The following is an 18,813-nucleotide window of genomic DNA, read 5'->3' on the forward strand; positions in this document are numbered from 1 at the left end:
TGCGACTCTGCGAGAGAGAGAGAGGGGCGTCAGTGTGCGACGGTGCAAGAGAGTGAGAGAGGAGACTTGAGAAAGCAGATAGGCGTGCGATGGTGCAAAGGGACTTGAGGGAGTTAGGTTAGGGGAAAAGAGAGCTTAGAGTTAGAGAGGTTTATATATTGAAACCAAAATGATGTCGTTTTGGTTTCAATAAAAAGACCCTTATTAGTCATTTCGGTTTTCCGATAATAAAATATTAACCGACCAATAAGCTAATCGGTATAAAATTTTTAATTGATTACCGACCGATAACTATCGGTTGCAGTTAATATCAGTTCGGTTAAATTCGGTAAGCAGTCGGTAATCGATAACCGGTTAATTTGCCCACCCCTAGTTACACCCATTTGACATTGATTCGCGTGATGTTTTAAGTGGTTTTTTTTTTTATGTTAACCACTTAAAAACAAAAAATAATAATTTAAAAAAAAAAAGAAAAAAAAAAGAAGAACTTAGAATTGTAAAACAAGTGGGAAGAGTGCATTTGTCAAGCTACTCATCCGCACAATGAATCCATAGGATTGTCACCAACAAGATGGCAGATATTCTTCAAAGAACATAACATTAGCTTCTTGAAAACAAAATAACAACATCAAGGCTGTTACATATAGACTCCAAATGAAAATTTTGCTACATTTCTTGTATATAAGAAGACTCGAGGCCATCGGGTTCAAAAACAGCACACAGCCTATTATACCTTAATTGTATATTTAAATACAATCTCCTTAGAATTAAAGAGAAATAATGGAGGAAATTTTTTCCAATTATGAATTGTCATCCATATGTCAAAGGATTTTCAGTTTCCCCTTGGCCACAGAATCCTTGGCATGCTCCAATCGACACAATGCTTTTTGAGCCCCAGACAACCCGGAACATGACCCGCTACCCTCTAAAGTGACAGCAAAGTAGAGATAAATAGTGCATAGGAATCCCAGGAGAACTAGAGCTGTTAAAAGGAATCGGTGCCTTTGGAGGAGTGTTGACCAGCTTAATGAATCATCCCGTGAGAATTGCTTCCTGAATGACGGTGACCGACGATGAGGAGAAGCTAGAATGCTGTCAAGAACCATGGCTTATACACTACGCAGCCAACCTGAAAGTTGTGTTCAAGATGACAGGTAAAAACGCAACGCTAACACTTACGAAGTAAAATATGAAAAGGGTTTATTTCTAGCTTTTTGAGAATTATTTATAATTGAAAGGGTGTAAATACATATATACATGAACATATGTAATGATATATATAAGTACAGAACTGTTAAATATTACACGATGATTATGAGACTGACTGTAAAATAGTCACTATAAGCAGAAGCATTAAACTTTTTTATGACAAGAAACAAGGCAACAAGCAATTTAAAAGAAAAAATGTTACACGCTAATAAACTGTACTGTTACCATGAGAACAACAATGACAAAGGGTGATCACTTGTTTAAAATAGAAAATGAAAGGGTTAATATCAGCATCATAATAGATGCACGAAAAGGCGCCGAAGTGAGTGTTAATAGCCAAGTAACAAATGACGCTCAGAAAGGGAGTACGAAAAAATTCCAAGAGGTATTGGTAGGGTCATTATAGAGACATTGCTGTATGCAGCAGAAATGGAACTGTTGGAAAAACGTGTAGTGGCTATTGAAGTCTAAAAGAGAAATGTTATACAAGTATCATTGTAGCAGTATAAATAGGACACTTGGCAAAACAGTTAATTAATAACTCCGGAAATCAAGGCCACAGGATCCTTTGAACTGGAGAATATCCAATTAGTTATAGTAAAGGGGTATTTTTGTCTTTTCACTTTTTGAGTGGACAAAAATACCTCTCCACTATAATTAACTTGATATTTTCCAGTTTAAATGAAATGGAGTGGATCCTAATTCACACAAGTGGCCACACCCACCTAACTGTGAACGAGATCAGGGCTAAGTATCGTAGCTACATGTCATTTTCTCTCAGCACCTCACAAGCGCCTAGAATTTTAAAGAAGCAAGGATGAAAACTATAAATCAATCATGGAACCCCGTATGGAAAGATAAAAGTCATACACCATATGGAGGCATTATTTTCGCATACATCTAAATGGGACACCCCCCCCAAAAAAAAAAAAAAAAAAAAACAAAAGATAATGCATAACAGAGAGAAATATCGTGTATGAATCTTGAGTAAAGTGCAAGTGTACAAAAAAGATCCACCATAAGATTTCAGACATTACAGATAATACCAAAGGAGTCTTCATTATTTATCTTCTTTTGTTATTTGTAAAAACTCCCTAGAAGCAATATTTCACATGTTCAAGCCTTAGATGCACAATAAACTAACTCAGCATTATTCTGTGACCTATCACAAACAAATGAAGACCAGTGAAATCGTATCTTATTCAAATACCCAGTAAAGTTAGAAGAGAAAGATATCTGGGGTTATTATCAATGGTCCAGTACAACTTGGGCACTAGTGACCCAAAACAGCGACCAGAAAACAATACGATTCCTGGGGATAGAAACAGTTCTTTTTTTTTTTTTTTTTTTCGGTATGCCAATTCCATTAGACAGTACACCCCGATGCTAAGCAATCATTCACAATAAAGTTGCTCATACAGAGTTCAACAGTCACTCTAAGGAAGACAAGAGTTATCTTTCATTAATATGCAACTTTCACTGGGATGGAGAAATGTTTCTTCAAGTGAATAAGCAGGAAAATGCTAAAAATAATTGCACAAGATCTAAGAGATTGGAGTTGTCAAACACAAGTTCTTAATTTGAAGAACTACTATTAAAAACTGTTTAATCTGTATTATTATGAATAAATTTGAACTTTTTAAATATTTATATAAGAAAATAATTGCACACAGCCCTACGGAAACACAATCTAACATCTCTGCCTAGTTCATACATACCTTGAATAACTGTAAAACTATTCCTTACCAGTAAAAGGCCAACTTTCCAGAAAATGTCAAACAAAGTGAAGATTACATCCCTCAATTTATAATGCAGCATGCAGTGAAAAACCCTGACAAGCACTTTTACTCAACTCAACTAAAGAAAAGAGTAGTAAAAATATTTTAAAAGGATATAAGCCAGGTGGGATTTCTCAGGACTTGCTTGGAACATATCAATGTCTTCTAATTCACCATACTTTTCATAACAATAAATTGGTCCTTTAAATATAGTACATTTACTAGCTATATATTGCCAATTAGTGAGAAAATAGCAAACCATGTAACCTAGATTTGAAGCAAAAGCAAGGGTGCTGCAGCATAATTGCCTACTGACACTCTAAGGTGGTTAATAAATCCAAATTACAAAAGCGAATCCGATAGGTAATCAACCACTTACAATAAATTTGATATTAAGGTCGAACCTTCAATAAAGATATCACACAACTAATCCATTGGGAAACCAACAACGGATAGCATGACCTTTCATCTCTATATGGATAGCTTACCTCCTTGTCTATAACAAGTTTACCATGTATAAGTTTATCATTATTTCATCATCTTCTAGTTCATAACATGATGGATTGTATGTTACCTTCCCAGATTCTGTACCAACTACAGTCACCCCGCATTTGCATTCTCTGGATGTCAGGTAAGAACATCATAGCATCCTCCATGACTATTTGTACACATTTTGGGTGAAAAAATAAATAAAAGCTAATGGTGATGTAATTGGAAATTCCATCAAAGAATGATCCATTCTCCAACGAGAAAAGGTTACGTCTAAGAAATCCTCCACATCAGTATCGACCTATTCAGATAGGATGAAATATACACGCATAATTATTTTGCACAGCGATTAAAACTGCATATTGTGCAAACCATGACATTCATTCATCAATATTGATTCCGATAACATAAGCCAATCAGGCATAATTTGAGGGACCTTAATCTAGGCAAATCATCCTATCCCTTGCTTTAATATTAAGCGAAAAGGTCACCATCAATTATCTTTTCGCATTTAGTTTTATTTATTAGTTTTACATCTGATTCACAAGTATTAGTAATAAGCAAAGCAAGAACATTGACCTTGTACCTAAGAAGTTTCCCAAATCCGGATTCTAGATCTGTCTCCTCGCCTAAATCACAGTCCTAAAGTTATGCCAAAACTCACGTGAAAATACATCATACCCATATTAACACACCTACAATAAGACATCTTATCTCTGTATCTCACACTCACGCACACGCACACACCTGTCATTTTCCATATCAACAGCATATATTATAAAACCCACCTCCAACATTCATCAACAATCAAAACCCAGCATCAAAAACCAAGAAGTATGCTCAAAACATGAACAGAAATGCACATATATCAACCCAGCAGCTCAGATCTGAAACCCATAAAAGAAAAAGAAATTAATAAAGAAAAAAGAGAGAGAGAGACCTACCCTCGAAGAAAAATGGAAAATGAGATCGTTGCGGTCCTTGCGGAGCTAACGCTTTTTGTTAGCTTTACACTACGCTTCTTTCTTCTTTTTCTTTATTTGTTTTTGGGGTTCTTCCTTCTGGGTTGGCTACGCGATCTCCTTATGTCTCGGCTTCAAGGTGAAAAGATGCCGGGGCGAACCATCCACGCGGTTACCGCAAATAGCCTACCTGACATAGAGAGGGATAAGTGATGTGGATTCGCGTGTGATCCGGGGAAGACTTGTAAACTATGCTTTCTCAATTAATAAATACACTCTCTTCTTGCTTCATAGGTTGTCGTATTTATTTTATATTTATATTTATTTATTTATTTTTTGCACTTAATTTTGTTTAAAATTTTAATAAACGACCCTTGAACAATTTCAAAGCCTGGAATGGTTGTTGACTTCTTTCTGCGTCTAACAAAAGATTGATTTATTAGGTAGGGTGTAAAAGGACCCTATTACGTTTGAGAGTTTGGGTAGGCTCTACTTGTTATAGTAAGTCTCTAAGCAAATAGTCGAGTTTGAATCATATCTACTCGGACCGACTCTCACACGAAGTTGCCTTATTGCAATAGGGCAGTCTCATTGCATGGATCTTCTTATAATTATTTTTGAAGTTATCCTCTTTGAACTTGCTTTTAAATTGCAATTGACCTAACAGATTATTAGTTTCTTTCACTTAGCCTCATGTTGTTAGCGCTTTGTGATAACTTGGACACATCAAGTGACCCACATGTGACATGAAATATCCCATATTTGAAGATCACTTGATTGGAAGGCTCAGTCGGATCTCAACTGAATGAGTATCATATTTAAAGATCAAATGAAGCTAGGGCTATAAACAAGCCGAGCTCGGGCGAGTTGGAGGTGTCCAGGATCGGCTCGCATGTACTATGCAAAAGCTTGAGCTCGGCTCAAGCTCGTGACGAGCCCTAAAGGGTGGGCTCGGCTTGGCTCGCTAACATTAAAATCTTGTGCGAAATTGAGCTCGAGCTTGTCCACAATCCGAGCCGCGTGTCTTATCAAGCACTCGGCTCGTTTAAATTAAAAAAAAAAAAAAAAAAAAAAGTTGAAAATGGAGGAAAAAAATTCATGAAATTAAGTTCTTAAAAATCCAATTCCAAATTTTAAAACTGAGTTTCACAGTTGGAATTTAGAAATAAAAACAATCAAAAACTAAATACAATTAACCAAATGCCATTAGCCCCATCCATTACAAAAAGTAAAACCAAACAAATTTACAATTACACTTTCTTTTATCATTCACTTAACCCTTCTAAACAATTATAATTTACAAATACAATCTTATAAATTAAAAATCAATTTGCTGTAAAAGTGCAAGTTAACATATTCACTTCATATTGAGTCACTAAACAATTACAACTTACAAATATAATTTTATAAATTCAAGGCTTCAAGCCTTCAATTTATGGACCGAAAAATCCAAGGCATTTCCAATGATGGTATTGGTACATCACAACCACTGTAGTCTACACCAGTTACAATTACAAATTACAAATTAAAATTGAAAAATTACAAATTACAAATCACAAATCAAATATAAAATATGCCAATACAACATGAGATTGAAACCTGTAAGCTACAAAAATCAAACAACTAATGGAGAAAATCGTGAATGTGTAGAGGAAACTCCATATAAAAATATAAAGTAGCAGCCATTTCCAACATTTTGTAACTTAGGTGTCACCTCACACAAATAATGGCATCCATGTCAAAAGCACCGCATCCAGAAATAAATCTCAAATTTTCTACATAGTGAAACATAATCCCAAATTTTCAATTGCAAAAGGAAAGTTATGTGAATATCTTAGATACTCTTGTAGAGAAAAGAGAAGCAAAAGAAGGGCTATCTCCTGAAATTCCGAAGATAGCGGATGAGTAAACTTGCCTTGAATTTGTCCTTTTCTTCTTGCAGCCTTCAAATCATTCATCAAATAATTTTTATACTCTTTCAATCCGTCAACTACATTAACCAAAACCAAAATGAGGTGAATGTTAGAACTTAGAAATAAAAAAAAAAAAAAAAAAAAATTAAAGGAGGGTACAGCTTGGACCTCTACTGACATTGCAAAGGTTTCCTTGTCTGTTTTGAGGTAGTTTTTTGTTCTGCGTTTCTAATCTACATGCCCTACTATTCTCGCACGTGAAGGTGCGTGACTTCTTCGACGACTGTGTTTTCGGTGAAGGCTTGCTGGTGATTTCTGATTCTTATAATCCCTACTTGGTGGAGTGCTCAATTGGCATTTTATGGTTAAGCGAGCAAATAGGGGTTGTGGCGGGAAGAAGAATTTCAAGTTGCTTGTTAGTGAGGCTTCGGTTGATATAGGAGATACTTCACATGCTTTGGCTTGCGAAGCTGAATTGAGTGAAGCAGAGGAGAATTGTGAATCACAGGACTGCGAGGTTGTGATTTCGCAATTGGATGCACAGAGATTTGCTGGAAGTGTCTCTGTTGATGAATTGATTGTTAATGGTGAGGAGGTTGTTTCTGTTATTCCTGAGCTGGAGGTTCTGCGCAATTTTGGTTTCTCTGAGGCTAAAAAGGAGCTAGAAGTTGTTGCTCCTGTTGAGAAGTTGGATCAGAAGATTTTAGCACATGACTGGAGAAAATTGTTCTGCTCGGAGAAATCTCTACGTGCTTTGCATTACTTTGCTCCTTCTCATGAGGATGGAAAAGTTGTGGTGGCACCTCCTAAGGAAGGAATTTCGAAGTGGTCTCCATCTCTGGTAGGCCAATTTCTCGACAAACCTCTTCCATATTATATTGTTAAACGTAATGTGGAGACCTTGTGGGCTCAATATGGGAAGGCGGAGGTGTTTTTATTGGAAAATGGTTTGTACTTGTTTCGATTTGTTGATGCAAAGGTTCGAGATGAGATCATGGAGACAAAACTATGGCATATAGCAAATAAACCTCTGATTTTGAGGAAATGGACTCCAGGTATGCAATTATTACTTAAGATTTCATTAACTACTTTGCCTGTTTGGATCAAGCTACATAATCTTCCATTTGAGTATTGGAACTCTACTTGTCTGAGTTATGTGGCTAGTGGTGTTGGAAAGCCTCTCTGTGCTGATTATGTTACTAAAGAACAGCTTCACATTGGTTTTGCTAGGGTTCTGGTTGAGGTGAATGTAGATTCCGAGTTTCCTAAGGAGGTTGAAGTGGTGGGTGCTGATGGGAAGAGGATTGTGGTTGGTATTGAATACCCTTGGATTCCTGTTAAATATAAGAAGTGTAAGTCCTTTGGTAATTTAACCTATACTTGCACAAAAATTGAGAAACAGGTTTGGGTTCCTGGAAGGTCTGAGCCTATTCAGCAGGAATTGTCTAAACCAAATGGTTCTGTGCCTAATAAAGCTAAGGAGGTTAAGATTGACCCTTGGTGCTGTAGTTAAAGATCAGTGGAATGAAGTCAGAAATTCTGCTAGGGGATCTCCTATTTCTAAACCTTTTGTTCGAGATAGTCAGAGGAATTGGACTAATTCTTTTCATATGTTGGCTAGAGCTAATGGCAAGTATGAATCAGGGGAGGTGAGAGGATCAAGAACTGTTTCTAACTCTCTTCAAAAATTAATTAAGCATGCTTTGAATGAGGAGAGTGCTAATCTCTTGCTAGCTAAAGGGAAAGGAATAATGGAGGAAGAGGAGGAGGTCTTGATGAGAGGTTTCTCTCCTACTACATGAACTTCCTGATTTGGAATGTGAGGCGTTTGAATCATCCCTCCAAACAATAAGAGGTGACGAGTATGATTAAGACTCCTAAGATTAGGTTAATTTGCCTTATTGAAACTAGGGTTAAGGTGCATAAAGCTGATAAAGTCAGATCCTGCATTGTTCCTAATTAGGGCTATGAATACAACTATGATCAGTATTTTTTGGGGAGGATTTGGATTTGTTGGAAGAAGTTAGATTTTGCTGTGACAATGCTTGATAAGAGTGCTCAGAGTATTAATTGTGTCATTAAATCCCTCAAGGACAATTTATGATGGTATCATTCTTTTATCTATGGGGATAACAAGGGTGTGGAAAGGAAGATGTTGTGGATTAATCTATCTTCTATGAAGAGTAGAGTAGAGTAGATAGTAATCCATGGATGTTATGTGGAGATTTTAATGTTGTTAGATCTTTAGGAGAGAAGTGGGGGTCTGATAAGTTGAATTCATATGAAGTTGAGTTTGGGAATGTTTAAATGATTTTGAGGTATTGGACCTCAATTTCAGTGGCTACTTTTATACTTGGACCAATAAGAGTGAGGAGCCTAGATTTGTAGCAAGAAAGCTTGATAGCGTATTGGCTAATGAGGTCTGGATGAGCTATTTTGGTAAGACTATTGTGGAATTCCTTCTAGGGGGCATCTCTGATCACTCTCCTGCTGTTATCTCAGTAGGTAGGTTGCAGAGTTTTGGTCCTAAGCCTTTTAAGTTTTTTAACTACTGGATGGAGCATAAGGACTTTCTGAGTTGGGTTAAGGAGGGATGGGATATCCAGGTGGATGGGTTTCCTATGTACTAGCTGTATGCTAAGCTTAAATCAGTGAAAGTTGTTTTAAAAAGACAGAACCAGTCTTGCTTTGGGAATTTGCAGAAGAGAGTTATGGAGGCTAGAGATAATCTTGATCTAGCTTAGAAGGATGTTATTGCTTCTTTGGTATGGCTGACTGTTTGCTTAAGGAGAGGGAGTGTCTTCATGCTTTTGTGTCTATCACAACAGCTGAGGAAGCTTTCTTAAAACAAAAATCAAGGAATCAATGGTTGCAGATAGGTGATCAAAATACTAGTTTCTTTCATCAATCCCTAAGGGTTCAAACTGCTAAGAACACTATCACCCATATGTGGAATGGACATGGAACTAGAGTGGAGGATGTTGAACAGATCAAGCAGGTGGCTGTGAAGCTTTATGAAAAGCTGTTAGGGTCCAACCAGATACAGTTTACTAAAGAGAAAGCATATAGGATTAGGTATCTCATTCCCGCTGCTATGTCTTCCAATAAAGTAGCTATGTTGGTGAGGGAGATTACTACTGAGGAGATAAGAGATACTTTGTTCCATATGCCTGCCACTAAAGCCCCTGGTCCTGATGGTTATACAATTGAGTTTTTTAAGGTTTCTTGGCCTGTAGTTGGAGAAGGGGTGGTGGCTGCTATAAAGGGTTTTTTTTTTTGCCTCTAGTATGCTGCTAAAAGAAGTTAATGCTACTATCCTTACTCTGGTGCCTAAGAAGGTGAATCCTTCTGCTATGGGGGATTTTTGACCTATAGCTTGTTGCAATGTGTGTATAAATGTTTTACTAAGATCATCTCAAATAAGATGCTTCCTTTTTTGAGTGACTTGGTTAGCTGGAATCAATAAGCTTTTATCCATTCAGGAAGTATTTCAGAAAATGTCCTGTTGGCTCAGGAAATTGTTTGAGATTATCACAAAGATAAAGGGGACCCTAGGTGTATACTGAAGATTGACCTTATGAAGGCCTATGATTCTGTTAATTAGGATTTCATGTTACATACTCTCCATTGTTTTGGTTTTCCTGAGAAGTTCCTAAGGTGGATAAAGGAGTGTATTACATCTCCTAGGTTTTCTATTTGTTTGAATGGAACTCTGGTTGGTTATTTTGAGGGGAAGAAGGGGTTGAGGCAAAGGGATCCCTTATCTCTTTATCTTTTTGTGCTAGCTATGGAGGTGCTTACTAGAATTATGGCTAATCATACTAAAGATGGTTAAGGTTTTCAGTTTCACCCCAAGTGTTTGAAGTTAAAACTTACTCACTTGTGCTTTGCAGATGATCTCTTAATCTTTTCTACAGCTAGTTTGCATTCCATAAATCTCATTGAATCTGCTTTACTTGAGTTTGAAGAACTTTTTGGTTTGAAAGCTAATCCTTCCAAGAGTTCTTGCTTTTGTTCTGGTTGCTCGGATAGATTAAAGAATCTTCTGCTGGGTGAATTGCAGATGAATGTAGGGCAGCTTCCAGTAAGGTACCTGTGGGTTCCTCTCATCTCTACTAGACTGTCTTCAACAAATTGTGCGGCTTTGTTGGATAGAATTATAGGGCGCATTGAATCTTGGCTATCAAGGAATCTTTCCTATGCAGGTAGACTCCAATTACTATCCTCTGTTCTTTATAGTTTGCAAGTATATTGGACTGGAATTGTTATTCTCCCTAAGGCAATCATTAAGGCTATTGAGCGGAAATTCAATAGACTTCTTTGGAATGGGAAAGTTGAAGGGTCTGCTAAGGCTAAGGTTTCTTGGAAGGATTTGTGTTTTCCTAAAAGGGAAGGAGGTTTGGAGTTGAAAAGCTTGGAAGTTTGGAACCAGACTTCTATGCTTAGGCATGTCTGGAGTCTTTTTGCTAGGTCTGGTTCTATTTGGGTGACTTGGGTGAAGGTAAATTTGCTTAAAAGAAAGAGTTTCTGGAGTGTTGGCATTCCCCAAACTTGCTCTTGGAGTTGGAGGAAGATCTTAAAGTTAAGGGATATTACTAAGAGTTTTTTAAAGTTTGAAGTTGGTGATGGGAAGAATATTCATATGTGGCTGGATTCATGGCACCCTTTTGGTATTCTTTTGGATGTTTTTGGATAGAGGGTGGTTTATGATGCTCAGAGTAGTGTGAAGGCTAAACTTTCTTCGGTTATCCTTAATGGAGACTAGTTTTGGAGACCAGCCAGATCTGAGGCTTTGGTTGAAATCCAGTCTAGACTTCTTGAAGTAATGTTAGGCCTCCATAAGAAGCCTATATGGGCTGCTTCTAGGAAGGGTTGCTACATTAGTCAGAAACTTGGCAGATTCTTAGAAAGAAGAAAGTGGAGACTGCATGGTGGAAATTGGTATGATTTCCTCTAGCCATTCCTAAGTAAGCTTTTATCTTATGGCTTGCTATGCAGGATAGGATCCTTATAGGGGCTCGTTTGCTTAAATAGGGATATCAAGGAGATGTCAAATGCTTTTTCTATCATAATCAAGCTAAAAGTAGAGAGTATTTACTCTTTGAATGCAGTTTTAGCTATCGAATTTGGAAGTTCTTTATGTTTCGATACAATATGGATAACCCTCCTGTAATCTGGGATGAGGTTGTGCAGTTAGGGATCAGGAATTGGGGGAATAAAACTCTCAAAGGTACTCTGTGTTGCTTGGTGTTGGGTTTTGTTATATATAATCTTTGGTGCACAAGGAATAGGATCAATCACTGTGGTCAGGCTAACACTGAAGAGAAGCTTTTTAAAAAAATTATGTGGGAAGTGAGGGCTAGAATAGGGGGGAAGGGAAAATTTCCTAAGTCTCGTGAGAATATTGTTTTAATGTCTTTCTGGAATCTGCCTGAAGATTTGTTGCTGTAGGGTTGGTTTGTTTCTGTGATGCTCTCTGTGAGAGTTGTCTTTGGTTTTGGAGAGTCTGTTTTTGTTGGTTTTGGTTTTTTTGCAGTTGATGTTCTGTAGGTTGTGTTCTAGTCTTTAGGTTGGTTAGCTAAGCAGTTTAAGGATATGCTAGCTACTTGCTTCTAATTGGTGATTTGGTGTTTTTTGGTTTTGAGCTTTTAATGAAGTTGCTTATTCATCAAAAAAAAAAAAGAAAAAGAAAAATTAAAAACTACTCATTCAAGGAAAGGTATCCATGAAAGTATTCTACTCTAGAATACTACCGTCTTCCCTTTGAGCATCTGAGTGCCAGCAAATGGCTTTGAGAGTCTGAGACAGTAGCAAGATTCTACTTCTCATTCTGATTTTTTTTTTTTTTTTTTTCAAAATGCAAATGATTATATGAAGGAACATTGCAGGAAACCATCTTGATAAGCAGTGTGGGTGTGTGCAAGAGAGAGAGAGAATGATGGAACCCCACAACTAATAATAGAAATATATTGATAATAATGACTCATTTTGAGTAGGAGAGATCACAATAACTCCTTTCGAGTAAGAGAGACCACAATTGAATCCAATTAGGGTTGGAAACAAACCACAAACAAGTTATTGCTTAATAATTCTTTTATTTAAGTAAACTACAGCTATTATCCCTTATTTATAATTTCAAAAATGCAAGATAAAGATGAACTAGAAAAACTAATTAATATTGGACTCAAAGACTAAATAACGTAGACTAGGACTCAGACTCATACTTGGAAGATAAACACTAAATAGACTCCTTATTGGACTCATGGAAGATAAGCAAGAGGGAAAAATATAATTTAGGCCCCTAAACTACCAGTCATTTTTAATTTAGTCCCTCAATGTTCAAAATGTAATAAAGTAACCTTCAAACTACCAAGCATTTGCAATTTGGCCACTTCGTTAGTCATTACCGTCAAACAGGATGAAAAATTCAATACGACGTCGTTTTGGGAAGGTTAAGTTATTAAAATGCTATTTTGGGAAGAAAAAAATCAATTAAAAAAAGGCCCCCCAAAACAACATTGTTTGGCAAACCCTAAAAACAATTGGAAAAAATAAATTAAAAAATTAAAAATTAATTAATTAAAAAAAGGAGCTATGGGGTGGCTGGCGAGCCCCCCCGAAGCCATGGAGGTGGCTAGGCGGCAACCCCACTCTCTCAAACGTGAGCCACCCAAAGAGTTCTTCACCGTAATCAGCCAATCGCCTCCGTGTAGCTCCTCATAAAACCGCTTCCAGCTCCGTTGCTCGCTCCGCTGCCGACCTCGGACCTCCCGCCATCGGTTTCACAGATCACTTGCTTTGGTACCCCTTTCTCTCTCTGCATATATAGAATCCAAGGATTCAATTTATTTTGGCAAATATTTTAATTTTTTTCAACTGGCATTGTTTTGTCTCTATATTTTTATTGTTTTTTTTTTTTTTTTTGTTCATTTGAGTTGGAAACAATCTGAGTTGATTTAAGATCTCATCACTTTGAGTGGGTTCTTGCTATGTAGTTGATTTTGCGACAGATTTTTGTGATTTGATCCATGAATGCCTCTGTTTAGGAAATCTCTATTTAGTTGTCTGGCTCTCTTTGAGTTTCGGTGGCCATGGATTTGGTCATTAGACAATCACTTGCTGGGTTGTCTTTGAGTTTCGGTGGTCGTGGATTTTTAGTGGATGTTTGTTTGTCGATGAAGTTTTGTGTTTGTTGGGTTGAGAAATATTTAATTAAAGTTGAGAGCATGATGTTTTGTGTTTGTAAAAGGTAATTAGTTAAAATAACAAAAAAAAAAAAATTGTTTTTTAATTAATTTTTTAATTTTTTTTCTAGGGTTTGCCAAACGACGTTTTGGGGGCCTTTTTTAAATTGTTTTTTTTTTTTTTCTTCAAAAGAGCATTTTAGTAACTTAACCTTAAACACCAGTTGAGTGACACAGATAAACCCTATTTTGAGCACCTATGATCTCATGGGCATTGTGAATGGATCAGAACCATGTCCTCCACAATTGATCACTGATGCTGAAGGCAAGGCATTTCCTAATCCAGAATACCCTAACTGGAACAAAAAGGAACAATATCTCCTCAGCATCATCACAGCATCTCACTCAGAAAAAGTTTAAGCCACTATATATGGACTAAACACTTCACATCAGGCTTGGACAGCATTGGCTACAAAATTTGCCTCCAAGTCTAAGTCTCGAATCTCTCACCTCAAGAAGCAACTTCAGAACCTATCACAAGGAACCAAATCATGCTCAGACTACATCCAATCTGCCAAAACACTTGCAAACCAACTGGGAGCAACATGCAATCCAATCCTTGATGAAGAGATCATCTCTTCAATTCTCAATGTCTTAAACTCTTCCTTCACCCACTTCATTACCACATACTCCTTCCACCATAGAGCAAACGACATCAGCTTGATGATTTCCAGGATGAACTTTTTAGCCATGAAATGCTACTCAATCAGCATCAAATTCAAGTCCCAGATCAATCCACCTTTGCCCTGACAACACATAGACCTATGAATTCTCAACTATCCAAAGCCAAGCCTCCGATGCATCCCAGGTTTCCTTCTAGAAACTATCCACCAAGACAAGGTCCTGGTTTTTTACCTAGGCCTTACTTTCATCAGTACAACTGTGCCCCTCAACAGCAGCACAAAGGTCCTTCTTAGTACCACAGAAGCAACTTTCAAGGCAATTCCCCATTCTCCAATCAGCAGTACCCTCGAGGGTCTCCTCTGCCAAGTCAGGGTAACAATTACCCCAACAGACAATGCACTCAAGGCCCTTTATTTTCATATAGTACAAATATAAGTACCAAAAAGAGTTCAACGTTTTCATTTTTGTTTATTTTATTTTAGTTTATTTTATTTAAGGAAACGTCAATGAATTTCTTATACTGACTCGTGTCTCTATGTGATTAGCGGGTGCTATGCACAATGTATAAATGGGTAGAAGGCTCAGTGGGTGTCCAAGTTCCAACAGAGTGTACATGTTCAAACATGTTTGGGTACCGGATTCCTCCAGCTTTTGTAAATGGTAGGTGCTTTTTAACCAAATGTATTGTGATTGCGTGCAAATATATGAGAGAAAGTATATATATCCTTTTTAAAAAAAATAAAAAACAAAATTAAAAAGACAAAAATATCCTTATAAAATTTTCAATTAAACAAAAATACCCTTATAAATTTAGCTAAAGGAGTGATGGCCGAACAACCCCCACGGCTGTGTGGTGGTTACCCTTTTTTTTTTTTTTTCTTTTTTCTAATTTATAATGGTATTTTAGTCTTATTGAAAAACATTTAATTTAAGGTTATTTTTGTCTTTTTGCTATCGTTGACATTGACAATTTTTTGTATTTTAAGGAGACATTGACAATGAGATAATAGTTACAGGCTATATAGCCTATTATCATCTATTTAGCAAGAGTAATGTTAGAAACCATCTTTTTATACTTTCAAAATTGATATGGCTTTTAAAATTATCATTGAATTTTAAATCACTTTTAGATATTGATCCAATAGTGATTATAAAAGCCAAATCAACTTTAGAAAGAAAACAAAATAAAAAAAGGGTCCCTAGTATTATTAGTCTAGTAAATAATTTTCTTACTTATAAGAAGTTTAATTGTCTTCATGAAAGTGCTTTTGGGAATTAATTCAAAGTTTTGTTCTGATTTCTCCATCCCTTCATTCATTCATCACGGTTAAACGAACCTACTTTAAAAGAAAACTCTATCATTTTTTCTCCTTATAGACCAAGCTTTTTAACTTAACGAGCATGCTTCCAAACAGAACCCACAACTTATTTGGAACCTGAAAGCCTCTACAGATAAGTTTCATAACTTTTTAGGACCATCCACTAAAAAAAAAAAAAAAAAGAAGGCCAACAAAAAAGCAGACCTTTTTGTGAGAATAAATCCAAACTTTTCTCTTAAATATATTATACCTCACCACCACCTTTCCTTAACCTCTTCACCTTCCTTGCATTCCTTCATCTATAAGAATGGAATCTCCTAATTCAATCAAACACATATAAGTTGTACTCATCCAAGAATAAGAAGAAGAAACGTTGATGTGTCAGCCAGATTGTTTTTGGGTTGATGTCCACAATGACTACCGGAGGAACAGAAGAAGGCAATATTTTGCAAGGCCTGTGACAGCCATGGCGGCAGCGGTGGTGGTTAACCATATTCGGGCGCCAATTCAGCCACCGAGAGAAGTTAATGAGCGCGGTGCAACAAAGAAGTACTGTTTGTGTTCACCCACGCATCACCCGGGTTCATTCAAGTGTAGATATCATCGGTCCGAGTATATATGGGTAGGACGACAACGACTCAAGTCAGGGACGAAATCATAAATTTTTATTGATGGGTCAAAGCATAAATGAGAAATGTATTAAGATAGAATTTCAAAGCAATGAAGTATAGATGAAAAATATACTAAGAATTACTTCTAAGAGATCTATTTCAGGTCATGATTTTCAAATTTCTATTCCTCCAAAAATCGACAACTCTGTCTAGTTGTTTTTCAAGATTTTCAAGTTACTGGTAAGAACAACTATCAGAGTATTAAACTGAAACATTACTTGCATTTATTCATAAATTATAGACAATATTTTGTTCAATCTATTCACTGCAAAAAATAAGGTCATTAGCGGCGACTCAAAGTCGCCGCTAATGAGCATTTTTTGGCCACTATTTACTAATAGCGGCGACAAGTGGCCACTACTAATCCGCCGAAACAAAATACCATTATTTATTTCATTCAACAGTAGTCAATGGTGGCACTCAAATGATAATAAGAGTTTGCTAGCATTGTATTCACAGTACATTAATTTTGAGCTTCATATACACACAATTCTAAGCATCACATGACAAGAGGTCATAACCGAACAAATCAACAATCCAAAACCAGTAAAAAGAAGCAGAGCCCTTGTGGTTAATGTAATACAAACAAATTAAACCCATAAAATTTTCAGATTAAGATGGCCACCAGAGGCAGAAACTTAACAGAAAAACACACCCAAAACAACAATTTCCAACTAAAAAGAAAACTCTACCTCTACCAATGACAAGAAGCTTCATTAATCCCCCATTGTAGTAATCTGTGTACAATTTCAATATTTGTTCCCGCAAATTGATCCCTTTTTCCATGGCATCAACCAGGCTCTTCTTATTGCCTGCAACCAAGCACAGAAAAAAAAATACTTGCAAAAGATAAAGGGTGTTATCTCACAGAAACTGACAAAATCTTAGATGCACAGAGGAAAACATAACAGATTCAAGTTTACCCCAAAAGAATCTGTTAAAAGGGTGACCAGATGCAGATGTATGACCAGATGAAATGGATTTATACTCAGATAAGAGTGGGACGCACCTGAATCTACAGCAAGTACCTCTCTCTCCATGGCTTCAATCTGATAAAACCAACATAATCATTAATACACTCACTGGTTTTGAAATGCAGTATATTGGAAAATATATATTAACAAACAATTATATAAATAACTTGGCCAACACAACTAGAATTTCAGGCAGCATACGACAAGACACTGCGTCATTGGCAATCCATATTGCAATGACAACAAATAGCTTGGCAATCATCAAGATGAACAAGATCTACTACCAAAGTGAAAAGAATGAAAGAGACCACAACCTTGCTTGATCAACCAAAAAAAGAAAATGACTACACTTATGAATACCAAAATCAGCATAACTGTATGCATTTGAAGAGCCTCCATGCTTGGACAAGAAACTATCATACTGGCAAAAAACAAAGAGTCAAATTGGTTGACCAAACTACCATTACTATATCACACACAACCAATCTCTGTCTGTAAATTTTTTTTCTAAGCGATCTCTGTTTTAAATTGAAAATAATCAACAATAGCTCAAACTTGCATAAGAATTATGACCAAGTAAACAAATCTACTGTAAGGATGACCTAGAAACAACTAATGCACTGGGATCTAAGTGTAAACTCTCAAACAAAAAATCAAATAAATCGAACATTTGATCTTATCACGATCAATCGAACTAGTTCACTAGGATTGATTGGATGTTCAATTGAACATTTGATCCTATCACTATCAATTGAACTAATTCACTAGAATCGATCTGATTTTCTTATCATAATTAATCGGCTAATGCACAAGAATCCATCAGATTTTCTTACCATGATTGATCAAACATTTAAATAAGAATAAGAAATAGAAAACTTCAATAATAATATAAAAAAATTAATTTTTCTAAGCGTTTTAATTTAATAGGAAAATTTGTTTTTAATAGGAACCCAATGAACTATTATTTAAAAGAAATAAATAAATATTTACTTTTTATATAAAATAAGAATAGAAAGTAGAAAAATAAAAATAAAAAAATTCACCAATAATTAATATAAAAGAAATAATTTCATATTATTGGAGGTAAATTTCTAGGAAATAACTTTTTTCTATTATATATGTAGGGTCAATAGCATCCCCCAAAATTTATTTATTATTTTTAATTTTTAATTTTTTTTTTAAAAAATTTTCTCTTCTCAATAGCGGCGACCCCATAGTCGCTGCTATTGACCCCTCATCAGTGGCGACTCTGAGGTCGCCGCTAATGACCTTTTAAGTTTTTTTTGTAATTTTTTCTCTTCTCGATGCGCTGGCGACTATAGAGGGCAGCGTATTGACCCTAAATCAGAGCTCTGGGGGGTTTGCAGCTATTGAAGAGTGAATAAAGCGGAGCATTAAGTGTATTGTATTCTGCGTAAAAATTTTTTTATTTTTTTTATTTTCCCTTCTCAATGAGATTAAGCCATTCTTTGAGGGGTCAATAGCCCGTGACTTCTGAAGTGCCAGCTATTGAGGACTAAATAGCGACATTAGGTGCCAGCTAATGACACCAAGTAATTTTTTTTTTTTTTTAATTTTTCTCTTCTCAATAGCGGCTACCCCATAGTCGCAGCTATTGATCCCTCTTTAG

The 18,813-nt window shown here is 36.2% G+C and overlaps 1 long non-coding RNA gene across 1 annotated transcript; it reads left to right on the forward strand.

Annotated features, from left to right (window-relative positions):
* Positions 1–12,991: 12,991 nt before the first annotated feature.
* LOC132188539 (uncharacterized) lies at positions 12,992–16,258 on the forward strand. The gene is made up of 3 exons (XR_009440894.1): positions 12,992–13,152; positions 14,765–14,879; positions 15,924–16,258. It is a non-coding gene; the product is annotated as an uncharacterized LOC132188539 (long non-coding RNA).
* Positions 16,259–18,813: the final 2,555 nt, after the last annotated feature.

Source organism: Corylus avellana, chromosome ca7 (genome assembly GCF_901000735.1).
Source record: "Corylus avellana chromosome ca7, CavTom2PMs-1.0".
NCBI classification, from domain to species: Eukaryota; Viridiplantae; Streptophyta; class Magnoliopsida; order Fagales; family Betulaceae; genus Corylus; species Corylus avellana.